At 39.1% G+C, this 13969-nt stretch overlaps 1 long non-coding RNA gene across 1 annotated transcript; it reads right to left on the reverse strand.

Annotated features, from left to right (window-relative positions):
* Positions 1–918: 918 nt before the first annotated feature.
* Positions 919–13088, reverse strand: LOC132393757 (uncharacterized). The gene is made up of 4 exons (XR_009512073.1): positions 12964–13088; positions 11553–11678; positions 2627–2679; positions 919–1765 (listed from the first exon to the last, which is right to left on the reverse strand). It is a non-coding gene; the product is annotated as an uncharacterized LOC132393757 (long non-coding RNA).
* Between the last annotated feature and the right edge of the window lie 881 nt (positions 13089–13969).

Below are 13969 nucleotides of genomic sequence, written 5' to 3' on the forward strand. Positions count from 1 at the left end.
ACTGCAAATCATAAGGCAAGAGAATCAACAAAACACATTACTTATAATATTTTTCATAAAGCAAATTGTGGTGACCTATCGCCACAGACAGTGAGGAGACCGGCAGAGGTGAGGCTAGTTCAGGGGATAAGCTGTACTGGGGCATTGTGAGGCATAATGTTTTTGGGCCATTGGGTTCGCAGGCGGAGTTGGTGGTATCATTGCCTGAGATGGAGGGAGTGTTTTGGAGAAGAGTCAATGCAGTAGAGTGTAGTTGCTCATCCACCTAACCCGGGCACGAGTTTCGATCACTCCAAGCACTGAGCCAATTTGGTGAGATCGAGAAAGGCTGTAGGCGGCCTGGACTGAGCTCAGTTTCTTGCTTTATGGCTGCCTGTAAGCAGACAAATTTCAAGTTGTATAATATATACATTCTTTGATAATAAATATGCTTTGAATCTTTGAATTTTTGTATACAGTACACAACCCAAAATTCTTACTCTTCACAGACATCCATAAAACAAGATGCCCATAGAATGAATGATAGAAGCATCAAAGCTCCTGAAGCACCCCACCCCCAAATTCACACAAGCAGCAGCAAAAACATTGACCCCTCCCCCTCCTCAATGACCCACTCCCCCGAAAGCCAGTACGATCATTAACATGAAGAGACCTATTTGACATTTTTTATTATTTTTGCTGGACCAGGTCACCACAGGCTCTTCGACTGCTTCACACCTCAATCACCTATCCAACAACTTTTTACATATAGCGAGCTTTTTAGTGTGCATCACTATTTTAGACAGTATATCTCAGGCCCTTATCCCCACAGTGCATAAAAAAGGAAAGAATATTCAACCGCTCTCCAAACTTTTTACTGGTTACTGAAATAATCCCAGGCTGTTAATCACTTACCTTAGGGAAATAGATCCTGCTATTTATTCTGTTTTGATTGTTCATAATCATATATGTCTTTGGAAAGACCCTTTCACCCTCACTTCTTACAAGCGTGAAAGAAAAAATGCTCAGCTTTCCTGAATCAGATTCAAGTTTAATATCACTGGCATATGCAGTGAAATTTGTTCTCACACAGTACACTGCAGATGCCGTGGTCAAATCAAGATGTACAAACAAGCTGGATGAACTCAGCAGGTCGGGCAACATCCGTTGAAATGAGCTGACTGCGACCCTTCGTCAGGACTGAAGAAGGAGGGGGCAGGGGCCCTATAAAGAAGGTGGGGAGAGGGTGGAAAGTGCCAAGTGAAAAACCAATCAGAGGAATAAAGATAAAGGGGTGGAAGAAGGGGACGCAGGGAGGGGATAGGCCAGAGAGGTAAAAAAGGAATGAAAGGGGAAAGCGCTATGGGTAGTAGAAGAAGGCAGAATCATGAGAGGGGTGATTGGCAGTTAGAAGAGGAGGCAGAGTGAAAGTGAGATGGTGGAAGGGAGAGGGGGGGAATTACTAGCAGTTGGAGAATTCGATGTTCATACCAAGGGGCTAGAGACTATCCAGACGGGATATGAGGTGTTGCTCCTCCAATCTGAGTTTGGCCTCATCATAGCAGTAACGGAGGTCATGTATAGACATATCTGAATGGGAATGTGAAGCAGAGTTGAAGAGAGTGGCAACTGGGAGATCCTGTCTGTTGTGGCAGAAGGAGCGGAGGTGCTTGACGAAGCGGTCCCCCAATCTGGGTTGGGTCTCGCCAATGTAGAGGAGGCAGGACCTGGAGTGCCCGATGCAATAGATGACCCCAACAGACTCACAAGTGAAGTATTGCCTCACCTGGAAATACAGTGAAATTTGCTGTTTTGTGGCAGCAGGTCAAAACAATACATAATCATCAAAAGCAATTTAAAAATTAATATAAACTAAATTAAATAAGTAGTTCAAAAAGAGCCAGAAAGAAGAAAATTTAGTAAGGTAGTGTTCATGGGTTCATTGTCCATTCTGACATTGTATCAGAAGGTGTAGAAACCTTGTGAGTAGAATTAAAATATGGCAAGCGTAAAAATATCTTGATGAAAGTTATAAATATATAGGTATCCAAACAATAGCCAGATTGTGGGTAAAAATTGCAACAGGAGATAGTAAAGGCGTGTAAAAAGGGCAATGTTATGATGGTTATGGTTGATTTCAATATATAGATAAACAGGGGAAACCAGGTTAGTGTTTTAACTCAAGAGAAGGAATTTGTAGAACTCCTGTGTGATAGGTTTTGAGAACAGCTTGTGTGTGAGGCCACTGGGGAAAAGGCAGTTCTGGATTGGATGTTGTGCAATAAAACATATTCGATTAGGGAGTTTAAAGAAACCTTTAGAGGCAGTGATCATAATATGATTGAATTTACCCTGCAATTTGAGAAGGAGAAGAAAACTTCATAGCTATCAGTATTACAGTGGAGTGAAGTGAATTACAGAGGCATGAGAGAGGAGCTAATCAAAGTAGAATGCAAATGGACACTATCAGGAAAAATGGTAGATTAGCAATGGCTGGAGTTTTGAGGAGTAATTTGGAAGGTTCAGGATAGAATACATCCCAAAGAAGAAACACCATTTTAAAGGGAGGGTGAAGCAAGCATGGTTAAGAAGGGAAGTGAAAGGCAGAGTAAAAGCAGAAGTCAGTGAACAATATACTAAAACTTACTGTGATACTTGAGGTTTAGGAAGCTTTTAGAAACCAACATAAGACATCTGAGGCTGCAAAACAAGATAAGAGCCTAAGGTACTGCAGGAGAAATATCAGCAGGAATAGAAGATTGGCTGACTGGCAGGAGACAAAGAGAAGGAATAAAGGGAACTTTTTCAGGTTGGCTACCAGTGACTAGTAGTGTTGCGTAAGGGGTTGCTATTGGGACCATTTCATTTCACTTTATATGTCAATGATCTGCATGATGTAATTGATGGCTTTGTTGCTAGCTTTCGGATGATGCAAAGGTAGGTGAAGGACAGGTAGTACTGAGGAAGCATGGAGTCGACAGAAAGACAAACAGATTAGGAGAATGGGGAAAAAATTAGTAGATAGAATACAGTGTAGGGAAGTGTATAGTCATGCAATTTGGTAAAGGGGATAAAAGCATAGATTATGTTCTAAATGGGGAGTGAATTTAGAAATTGGAGATGCAAAGGGACCCTGGGATTCCTAGTACACAATTCTCTAAAGATTAACATGTAGGTATAGAAGTCAAAAGCAATGATAACATTAATTTCAAAAGGACTAGAATATCAAAATCAAGGTTGCAATGCTAAGGAATTATAAGGCAGTAGTCTGTCACATTTGGAGTATTCTGAGCAGTTTTGTGTCCACTATCTAAGGAAGATGTGTTGGAATTGGAGTGGGTATGGAGGAATTCAAAAAGAATTATCCCAGCAGTGAAAGTTTGAGGAGCATTGTCTTGCTGTGGGCTTGTATTCCTTGGAGTTTAGTGGAATGAAGGAAAATACCACTGAAACCTACCAAATATTGAAAGGTCTGAATAGGCCAGACATGCAGAGGATGCTTCCAATTGTGGAATAGCCTCAGAATAGAAGGATGTCCCTTTAGAATAGAGATGAAGAGGAACTTATTAGCTAGATGAGGAGGAATCTGTGGAACTTCTTGCCACAGATGGCTGCGGAATCAAAGTCACTGAGTAGATTTACGGCAGAGGTTGATGAGTTCTTGATTATTAACTGTGAAAATTTAGGGGAGAAGGCAGGTGAGTAAGGTTGAGAGTGGTTAAATAAATCAGCTATGATAAAATAGAAGAATAGACACGACATGCCAAATGGTCTAAGTGCTCCTAGAGAATGTCTTATAGACAAGTACTCTTAAAGATACGTGCAACCATACATCAGGAAGGGCAGATGAAGGTAGTATGTCTGAATGATTGGCGTCCTTTTGCACTCACCTCAATAATAAGAAAATGCTTTGAGAGGCTGGTCAGGACTACATCTGCAACACACTGCCACCCACACTGGACCTCCGATACAATTCACCTACTGACACAACTGATCGACAGATGTTGCAATAGCCACAGCATAAGATAAGATAAGATGTAATAAGATGTGAGAGAATAGAACTAATTAAGTGTGAAAGTGGAAAATTGTGTGTGGAACCGGAGGAGATAGCAGAGGTAGTTAATGAGTACTTCACTTCAGTATTCACTACGGAAAAGGATCTTGGTGATTGTAGGGATGACTTACAGCAGCCAGAAAAGCTTGAGCATTTAGATATTAAGAAAGAGGATGTGCTGGAGCTTTTGGAAAGAATCAAGTTAGATAAGTCACCCGGATTGGATGACACGTACCCCAGGCTACTGTGGGAGGCGAGGAAGCAGATTGCTGAGCCTCTGGCAATGATCTTTGCATCATTAGTGGGGATGGGAGAGGTTCTGGAGGATTGGAGGGCTGTGGATGTTGTTCCATTATTCAAAAAAGGGGGTAGAAATAGCCCAAGAAATTATAGACCAGTGAGTCTAACTTCAGTGGTTGATAAGTTGATGGAGAAGATCCTGAGAGGCAGGATTTGTGAACATTTGGAGAGGCATAATATGATTAGGAATAGTCAGCAAGGCTCTGTGAAAGGCAGGTCATGCCTTACGAGCCTGACTGAATTTTTTGTGGATGTGTCTAAACATATTGATGAAGGTAGAGCAGTAGATATAGTGTATATGGATTGCAGCAAGGCATTTGACAAGGTACCCCGTGCAAAGCTTATTGAGAAAGTAAGAAGGCATGGGATCCAAGGGAACATTGCTTTGTGAATCCAGAACTGCCTTGCCCACAGTAGGCAAGAGTCATTGAGACGGGCCATATTCTGCATGGAGGTCAATGATCAGAGGTATGCCTCAGGGATCTGTTCTGGGACACTTACTCTTTGTAATTTTTATAAATGACCTGCATGAGGAAGTGGAAGGATGGGTTAGTAAGTTTGCTGATGACACAAATGTTGAAGGTGTTGTGGATAGTGTGGAGAGCTGTCAAAGGTTACAGCAGGACGTTGAAAAACTGAGCTGAGAAGTGGCAGATGGAGTTCAACCCAGGTAAGCATGACATGGTTTATTTTGGTACATCAAACATGATGACAGAATATAGTATTAATGGCAAGACTCTTAGCAGTGTGGAGGATCAGAGGAATCTTGGGGTCTGTGTCCATAGGACACTCAAAGCTGCTGCGCAGGTTGACTCTGTGGTTAAGAAGGCATACAGTGTATTGGCCTTCATCAATTGTGGGATTGAGTTTAGGAGCCAAGAGGTAATGTTGCAGATATCTTAGACACTGGTCAGACCCCACTTGGAGTATCGTGCTCAGTTCTGGTTGCCTCACTATAGGAAGGATGTGGAAGCCGTAGAAAGAGTGCGGAGGAGATTTACAAGAACGTTACCTGGGTTGGGGAGCATGCCTTATGAGAATAGATTGAGTGAACTTCGCCTTTTTTCCTTTGAGTGATGGAGGATGAGAGATGACCTGATAGATGTGTATAAGATGATGAGAGGCATTGATCACGTGGATAGTCAGAGGCTTTTCTCCCAGGGCTGGAATGGCAATCACAGTTTTAAGGTGCTTGGAAGCAGGTACAGAGGAGATGTCAGGGGTAAGTTTTTTGATTCAGAGAGTGGTGAGTCATGGAATGGGCTGCTGGTGCCACTCCCATACCTGGAGATAGGCTTACATATTCAGAGAAAGACAGGCCCACAGTCAGATACAAGCCCTCAACTTGCGATATGCCAGCACATTAAAATGAGGTAATACTGCCAAGTCATTATCTTCTAGGTAACAGTACAATTGAGTGAACCCTGTGCCACCCAGCCACAGAGAAGCATTCAAAACTAAAACTAATTAGGCTGGAGGCAGCTTGGCATTTCAAACCCAAAACCATGCAAACTTAATCATTGAAAACAGATCAGTGGATTTCAGGATATTAAGGGAATCAAGGAATATGGAGATGAGGTATCTCAGTTATGATGTTAATGATTGGTGATCTGATATGAAGCATCAGATGGCCTATTTGTGCACCTATTTTATTCAACTGTAAGATCATTTTCAGACCATAATATGCTGAGAAAAAAAGAGTTAGATGTGTCTGGTTAGCAAACTTTGAGTAAGTTGAAAGGTCTTCTGATAATCATTTTGCTGAGGACTGACAGCTGAGGGAATGAATCATAACTACCTGGCTTGCATTTGTCCTGCTTTTTCATGAGTAAGTTGTCACACTGTTGGGTAGATGCCAATGCTGCTGATGATGTGGTGATGAGGGCCCTTAATGATGGATTTCAGTTTTTTGAGGCACTGCCTTTAGAAAATGTCCTCAATGCCGGGGAGGCTAGTAGCTTTGATGGAGCTGACAGAACTTACTAATTCTTGCAGATTTTTCTGATCCTGTACAGTGGCCCCTCCATACTAACTGATGATGAAATCAGTGAGAATGCTCTCCACTGTACGTCTGTAGAAATTTGCAGGAGCCTTCAGTGACATACCAAGTCTCTTCAACTCCTAATAATATACAGACACAATCATGCCTCCTTTTTAATTGTATCAATGTTTTGTGCCAATGATTGATCTTCAGAGACGCTGACACCCAGCAGCTTGAAACTGCTCACCCTTTCCACTTCTGATGCCTCATTGAGGACTGGTGTGTGTTCCCTCAGCTTCCCCTTCCTGAATTCCACAATTAATTTCTACTGCTACAATTTAAGTCAACACCTCCGTTCATTCAGTCCTGCATTGAAGTGCTTATCTAGCCTGTGAATGCTGACTTGTGCGGGTATAGTTTAAATGCTTCTTAGAGGATGGAAGGAGCAATAATGATTTTTTTAAAGCAAGGCTGTCCCTTCTTTTCATTGCATTTACTGATCATCAATTTGACAACAGTGCACATCAAAATAAAGATTTATCATTGTGCAAAATCCAATTTCTAGTAATTTGTATTGGCTCAAATGAACTAACCCAGTGTCACAGAGAGCTAAATCGAGCTTCTGAAATTCTGGGTTCCTTTTGCAAGATGAGTCATAGAGGCATCAGAGCAAAGATTCATAGACTGACTCCTGGATAGGACTGCCACATCAGGAGAGGTTGTCAATAAGATCTGTATTCACTGGACTTGTGAAGAATGAGAAGAATTTTAATTGAAATCCATAAAGTTCAGATGGGTCTATACAGGCTGTTTGTGGAGAAAATGTTTTGGCTGATGAGAACATAGAATCACAGTCTTAGTTTTCATGCAAGAGATTTAGAACTGAGATCAGAAGATTATTTTTCACTCTGTCAGGTGCTGTACCTAAAATTCGATAACACTAATGATTGTAGAGTCCAAATCACTGCATACTTTTAATAAAAAGCAGATATATTTCCAGATGCCAAGGCTTCAGAGGGTAAGAATGTGATGTTGATAGAAATGAACAGCCTTGATTATATGGAATGTCAGAGCAAGTTGAAGCCTCCACCTCCACTTATGTTCAATAATCTGCGTTTCTCTGTTTCTCTGCTCATGGTAAGACTCCCAATAATCTCCATTGCTTTTCTAAACATTTATTTATTACATGTAACAGCATTAACAATCTTATGGTAGTATCAGTTGTCATTATGATACTCTGTGTTTGCTGAATTAAAATGAATTGTTAGTATATTGTCTGTAATGGTGTTATCACTATCATTATGGACTGTCTTGTATGACGTGGGTGATCATGGTCTTTGATCATGATTGTTCTTGGCAAATGTTTCTACAGAAGTAGTTTGCCTTTACCTTCTTCTGGGCAGAGTATTTACAAGACAGGTAACACCAGCCATTATCAATACTCTTCAAAGATTGTCTTCCTGGTGTCAGTGGTTGCATAACCTAAGGTTTATGATATGTATCAGCTGCTTATACAACTATCCATCACCTGCTTCCATAGCTTCATGTGACCCTGATCAGGGGAGCGGGTGCACTAAGCAGGTAGTACACCCTGTCTATGGGTGGCCTACAAGCTAGTGGAGGGAAGGGGAGCCTCACACTTCCTTTAGTAGAGATGTGTCTCCACCCCACCACCTATAATGTAATGGTGTATAATTTGTAATTTACAAGAGTTATAATTTCTATGATTCTCAAGCTCTGGGGAAGACAAGAACATTTCCCAAGTGCATACTCAAATCTTCCAGGAGGCTCCGTTGAGAAGATGAAAATTATCAATGAACAGAAGGTGATGATGAAAAAATAAAGATAGGTAGGAAAAGATAAATTAAAAAGGGGCAAAGAGTGACCATAAGATTATAACAAAATTAAAGCAAGAAATCTAAACACAATAATTTTGTCACTGAGATTTTCCACAGGAGAACAAAGACTTTAAGTAAGTACACAACAATGCTATGAGGAAAATTTCTACACACAGTTTTGATATTTGGTGAACATTTCCACAGCATATTGGAATATTAGGTTGGAAAGTGCAGATCAAATCACTCCTCAAGGATTCTCTATGCAACATTTTATTCTAATGTCTCTGTGAATGTGGTTTTGAACATTTTTATTTAGCACAGTTCATTTAAGGAAGCCTGTTACGTTCCTTCCAAAATCTCTGCTGAGTTCCACGTTGTCTTAAAGTTCACACAAATTCTTCATGTTCAAAAGCTTAAATCTGTCAACAAGTTGTTTCTTGAAATTTAGCCTTTGTTGTATAGTGTGGAAAGTATGACAGCAACTTGGGGAAAAAAATCAAGTTTCCCCCAGTGGCTTTGTGATATTGATCACATAGTAAGCTTTAGTGATCTTGCCTAGGAGGTAAATTTGAGTAGAGTAACAATGAAGCCCTCTGCTCTTATTTGATTAATGGCATGGAATCTTTTGCATTCACCTGACAGGGCACTTGGTCTTCATTTAATGTTTCCAATGAAAAAAAATTTTATCAATTCAGCCATCATTCAACATTGCTCTGAAGTCTTAATCTAGGCTTTAAGTTTAAGTATCCATTGGAAGAGCCCATACCTGGTTCAATTATGTTTGACCAAAAAAGTATTATTTTTGTCTATATGGAGTTATCGTTATGTTACAATAATATAGCTTCAAATCTATGTCCTTCATGATAAATAGTAACAATGATAAGTATATCCTTGGAGCTCATTATTGATTTCAGGAGGAGGGAATCTATGGTCCATGAGCCAGTCCTCATCAGAGGTCAAAGATGGAGAAGGTCAGCAACTTTAAATGTCTCTGTTATCACATCAGGAGATCTGTCCTGGTCAAGCATGTAACTGCCATTACAAAGAAAACACAACAGATTCTCTACGTTCTTTGGAGTTTGTGAAGACTTGGCATGTCATCCAAAATTTTAACAAACTTCTATAGGTGGAGAGCATATTGACTGCTGCATCATGGCCTTGTAGGAAACATCAGTGTTCTTGAATGGAAAAGCCTACAAAAAGTAACGGATACAACCCATTCCATCATGGTTAAAACCTTCCCCACCACTGAGTGCTTCTGCAGTATAGGGAAAACCATTACAGAAAAGCAACAACTATCATCAGAGATACCTCTCCAACCCCACCATCCAGGCCATGCTCTCTTCTTGCTGCTGCCATCAGGAAGGAGGTACAGAGGCCTCAGGACCCACACCACCAGGTTCATAAAGTTATTGACCCAGAAGGTTAACTTGAACCAGAAGGGATAACTTCAATCAACTTCACTGACTAGAACCCTGAGCTGTTCCCACAGCCTGTGAAATCACTTTCAAGTACTCTTCATCTCAAGTTCTCGATAATTATTGCATATTTATTATTATTATGATAATCTTTTTCTGTTGTTCCATTCCATTTACTATGAATTATGGCAAGAAAATAATACTCAGGGTGCTATATGGTTACATAAATGTACTTTGATAATAAATTTACTTTGGACTTTGAAATACCCTTGTTATTATTAACCCATAAATAACTTAGTTTCTTAGACATCATAATTTCCAAATAAGTAGAGATCTCATTGAAACCTATTGAATATTGAAAGGCCTAGGTAGAGTGGATGTGGAGAGGAGGTTACCTTTCGTTGGAAAGTCTGTGGCCAGAGGACCCAGCCTCAGAATAGAGGACATCCTTTTAGAAAGGAGATGATGAGGAATTTCTTTACTTAGAGTTTGGTGAATCTGAGAAACTCATCGCCACAGACAACCATGGAAGCCAAGTCATCGGGTATATTTAAAGAGGAGGTAGATAGGTTCTTGATAAGTATGGAGATCAAAGGTTGCAGAAAGAAGGTAGGAGAATAGAGTTGAAGAGATAATATATCAGCCATGATAGATTGCTGGAATAGATTTGATGTGCTGAATGGCCTATTTGCACTCCTGAGTCTTATGGTTTTATTCTTTTCCTTTGTATTTGTTATTTATGGAAATGCAAAATATTTTCTTAGTTTTAATGAAGGCTGAATAAATTGAATGGGAAAAAGAGAGTTTAGCATAATATTCAACAAAATCATAATTGTAAACTATAATAGACCACAGCACAAGGGGAAAGTAGAGTTCATGGTCCGTTGTGGCTCTATCCATTTGAGGCATTTCGGTAGTGCATGGCATGTCCAGCAGAAGATATACAAGAAGTATTTCACCTAGGGGACATTGCCATATTTTCAAGTACTTCCCAAAGAATGGTGCATCACTATACTCTATTCCACAAAGCTAATTATTTATTAATTATTAATCTTGTTTGCGTCTGCTTTGTAAGGTTAATGTGTCTTATTTAAAAATCATTTTTTTCTTTGCAAACTTAAACCAATTGAGTTTACTTTGTTAAAAAATCTGAAGCACTCTGCTGCAACATGATTATAACTCTTCTGTTTGGTGTCTATAAGCTATGGAAAATTACTTTCTTAAATGTCCTGGGACATTTGACTCACTGCAACTACTTCTATAAATAGTTTGTAATTACCACATCATATGCATCAGATCAGCAAAATTAATATATGGAGTTAAAATGTGTATTAAAAAATAAATGTATTTTAAACATTATATAATCCATTTAATCATTTCTGACTACAGACAAATGTTGTGAATATTAAGTTGATAAATAGTGGTAGGTACAAGAAATGTTTGGCAGTCTTTTGAATGGCTATTCATGGCTTTACTGGAAAGCTTTCTTAATAAATAGCAATTCAAAATTAAAATAGTCCAGATCTAACGTGTTTCTCAATCTATCCACTGGCAGACCTAGTGATCATACCTTTGAGGCTCGCTCTCTGACAAGTTTAACTGTAGCCCAGTTGTTAGCACTTTTGCTTTTACATTAGCACTCTGCCAGGTCAAGGCCTACTCCAGAGATCTGTGACCTCAATTCAGTACCAATGCAGCTTTTCTTTTGCTTTTGGATGATCTGAGCATTGAGGCTTGCATAGTTCTCTCATTATTTATACAGTCCTATTTTTTTTAAAACAAGAAAAGCCACTCAGATTTTGCTCAAGAAAATACTATGTATTAGTCATCTACTGCTGATTAATACATAATCTTCAATCAATAATGAATTAAAAAAAAATGTCTGGTCATTATTATCTTGCTGTTTGGTGAAAAATACTCTGTATAAATTACAATCCACATGTCTTACAGTGTGGCAGTGACTAGACTTCAAAAACACTTACCTGATTGTGAAGCACATTAGAATGTACCGAGTGAAGTTGTGAAAGGTACAGCGTAAGTACAAGTATTTCCTACAATAAATTGCGGAGAGTGCTTTCAGCTGCTGAAATAATATTCATTCTGTGGATCTGAACTCAAACATAGAATTAAATTAACAAGGATTAATGGTTAGAAGTATCATAAAATAGAAACTTGTATGGATGGCAATAAACACATTTAACTCTGTTGAATAATTGAAGTGAAACTTTATTTCCATACCTGTTTTAAGTGTATGCAATAAGAATGAATGCACTTGTAAATAATATATCATCACAATAAAAATTTTGAGTTTCCTGTGGATAATCAACACTCAATGGAATTATCATACAATCTTAATATCTGACTTTTTTTCTTCCTGGGAGTTATGTCATATTGACCTAAATACATTCTTTGCGTGGCTTAATACACTAGTATGAGCACCACCCCCTCCCCTTACCTGCTAATCTAAATCACAGAGATACTTCTCAAAAGCTACATTGATGACACACTTTTAGAGAAAGGGCAAGATGTAACCTATAAGGCAGTTCTAGATCGCAACAAGTAGCAGAGTAGCCTCTGTAAAACTCAGTTCTAATGCAAGCTCTCGACCTTATTTTGCCTCTAGAGATGCTGCTTGGCCCATTGGTCTTCCAGCAGTTTCTTTACTTCTTGCTCCAAATTCTAGCATCCATAGTCATTTGTGTCTCCACTTTTATTCCAAGCAGCAAACTTTGTGAAATTGTGAAAGCAAAACAAGGAATGACACCATGTGACGTAGAGCATACATTTGTAGGTGATCTTACTCACATTTGCAGAATCACCTACTTTAGAAGTGAACTAACGTCGAGATAACATCTTTATCACAGTAAATTGCTCAAGGCCCTTCAGTAAAGCATTACCAGACAAAATTCAACACTGCTAAACAAGCATGGAGTTGGTAGCTTAGTCAAAAAGCACCATAGAAGAGGAAGAAAACTGTAGTTAGTTGGAGAACTTAAGTGAATTAGCAGCTGAAAGCATAACTTCCAGTGGTGGAAATACAAGGGCTGCACAAGAGTCTAGAAATGGCTTTTCCTCAACCTAGTGGTGTAGGACTTCAAGATTCTGTACCTCATGACTGATGGTAGCAGTGAGAGGACGACATGACCCAGGAGGTGAGAAAGTCTGAATGAAATTAAACAGCTGACTGGGCGTACAGTAGGTCTGAAAAAGTTTGCTGGGTTAGAGAGTGGTGAGGCTGTGGAAGAGGTGAGAGTTTTTTTAAATGAACAAATAGAAATTCAACCTCTGCTTTTCAGACCTTCAGCCCAAAGCAGAATTCCTTTCTATTCAGAATGATAGTTTATTTCCCCAGCATGTAACTTGCATCATTTTTCTTTAAAATGGGTTACATACCTACCGCAGGATGAAACCTGGTGCCCACTGAGGTCAAATGAGCAGAGCAGTTGCAGTGGCATTGAGTGTAAACAATTACCAGCATGTTCAATTATTTTTCCATTTTCTGGAACATGTTGTTACAGATAACCCGGCAGAATTCTAATTTTGTTCTTCTAGCCCGCTGTCCTGTTAAGCTATCCCAATGAGGATTAAATTTTACCTAAGACTAAGATCATTTACACAGATTACACTACAGTCTCTATTTGCTGATGAAGAGTGAAATCTTGAGCAATGATAGTGAAGTTAGTTAAAGGCTTTTAAATAATGAAATTCTCTGGCCGTTAGTAATAAGTATGTCTTATGCAAAAACAAAACTCTTATTAAGTGCTATTTCAGGTTGCAATGACTCCAGAAATCTTGGTAAATTAATTTTGTTTAATACTAAATTCTGTACACTGAGGACAATAATAAATTGTACGTCATCTTTTGTAGGGCATTTTTCCTTCTGCATGGATTATTTATCACACAGACAGACAAGACGTTTTGTAAATTCTGTACATAATTCGAATGCCTCGTTTCTTCCATGCCTATTGGGCCATTACCCAACAGATACTTTTTTTTAAAATCCCAAGCTAATTATGAGCAAGTACCAATTAATAATTGCTCTCTCAGTTGGATATTAACCACACAAGCTTTTACACATACGAGATTCAAAGATTAAACTGCAGATTAAATGTTTTACAGCTGTGATCGGCTTTATGTGACAACACTCTTGCAGACGAAAGAAATTGATTGTGTTCATTTCACTGCGGAAGCGGAATCCCTGAAGCAGTATAAACTGTAACTTAAGATAAAAAAAAGCAGATATTTGATTAGGTTGTCTTGAAAGCCAGGGGAAATAAAGTATGATGTTGCATATTGTTCTCCCTAATATAGTGTGCCTGAATAAACATATTCAGGTTCCCTTCAGAGTTGCTAAATAATATTATGTTACTCATAATCTGTCATCATTGAATTTGCTTAA

This window comes from Hypanus sabinus, chromosome 5, assembly GCF_030144855.1.
Source record: "Hypanus sabinus isolate sHypSab1 chromosome 5, sHypSab1.hap1, whole genome shotgun sequence".
In the NCBI taxonomy this organism is placed as follows: Eukaryota; Metazoa; Chordata; class Chondrichthyes; order Myliobatiformes; family Dasyatidae; genus Hypanus; species Hypanus sabinus.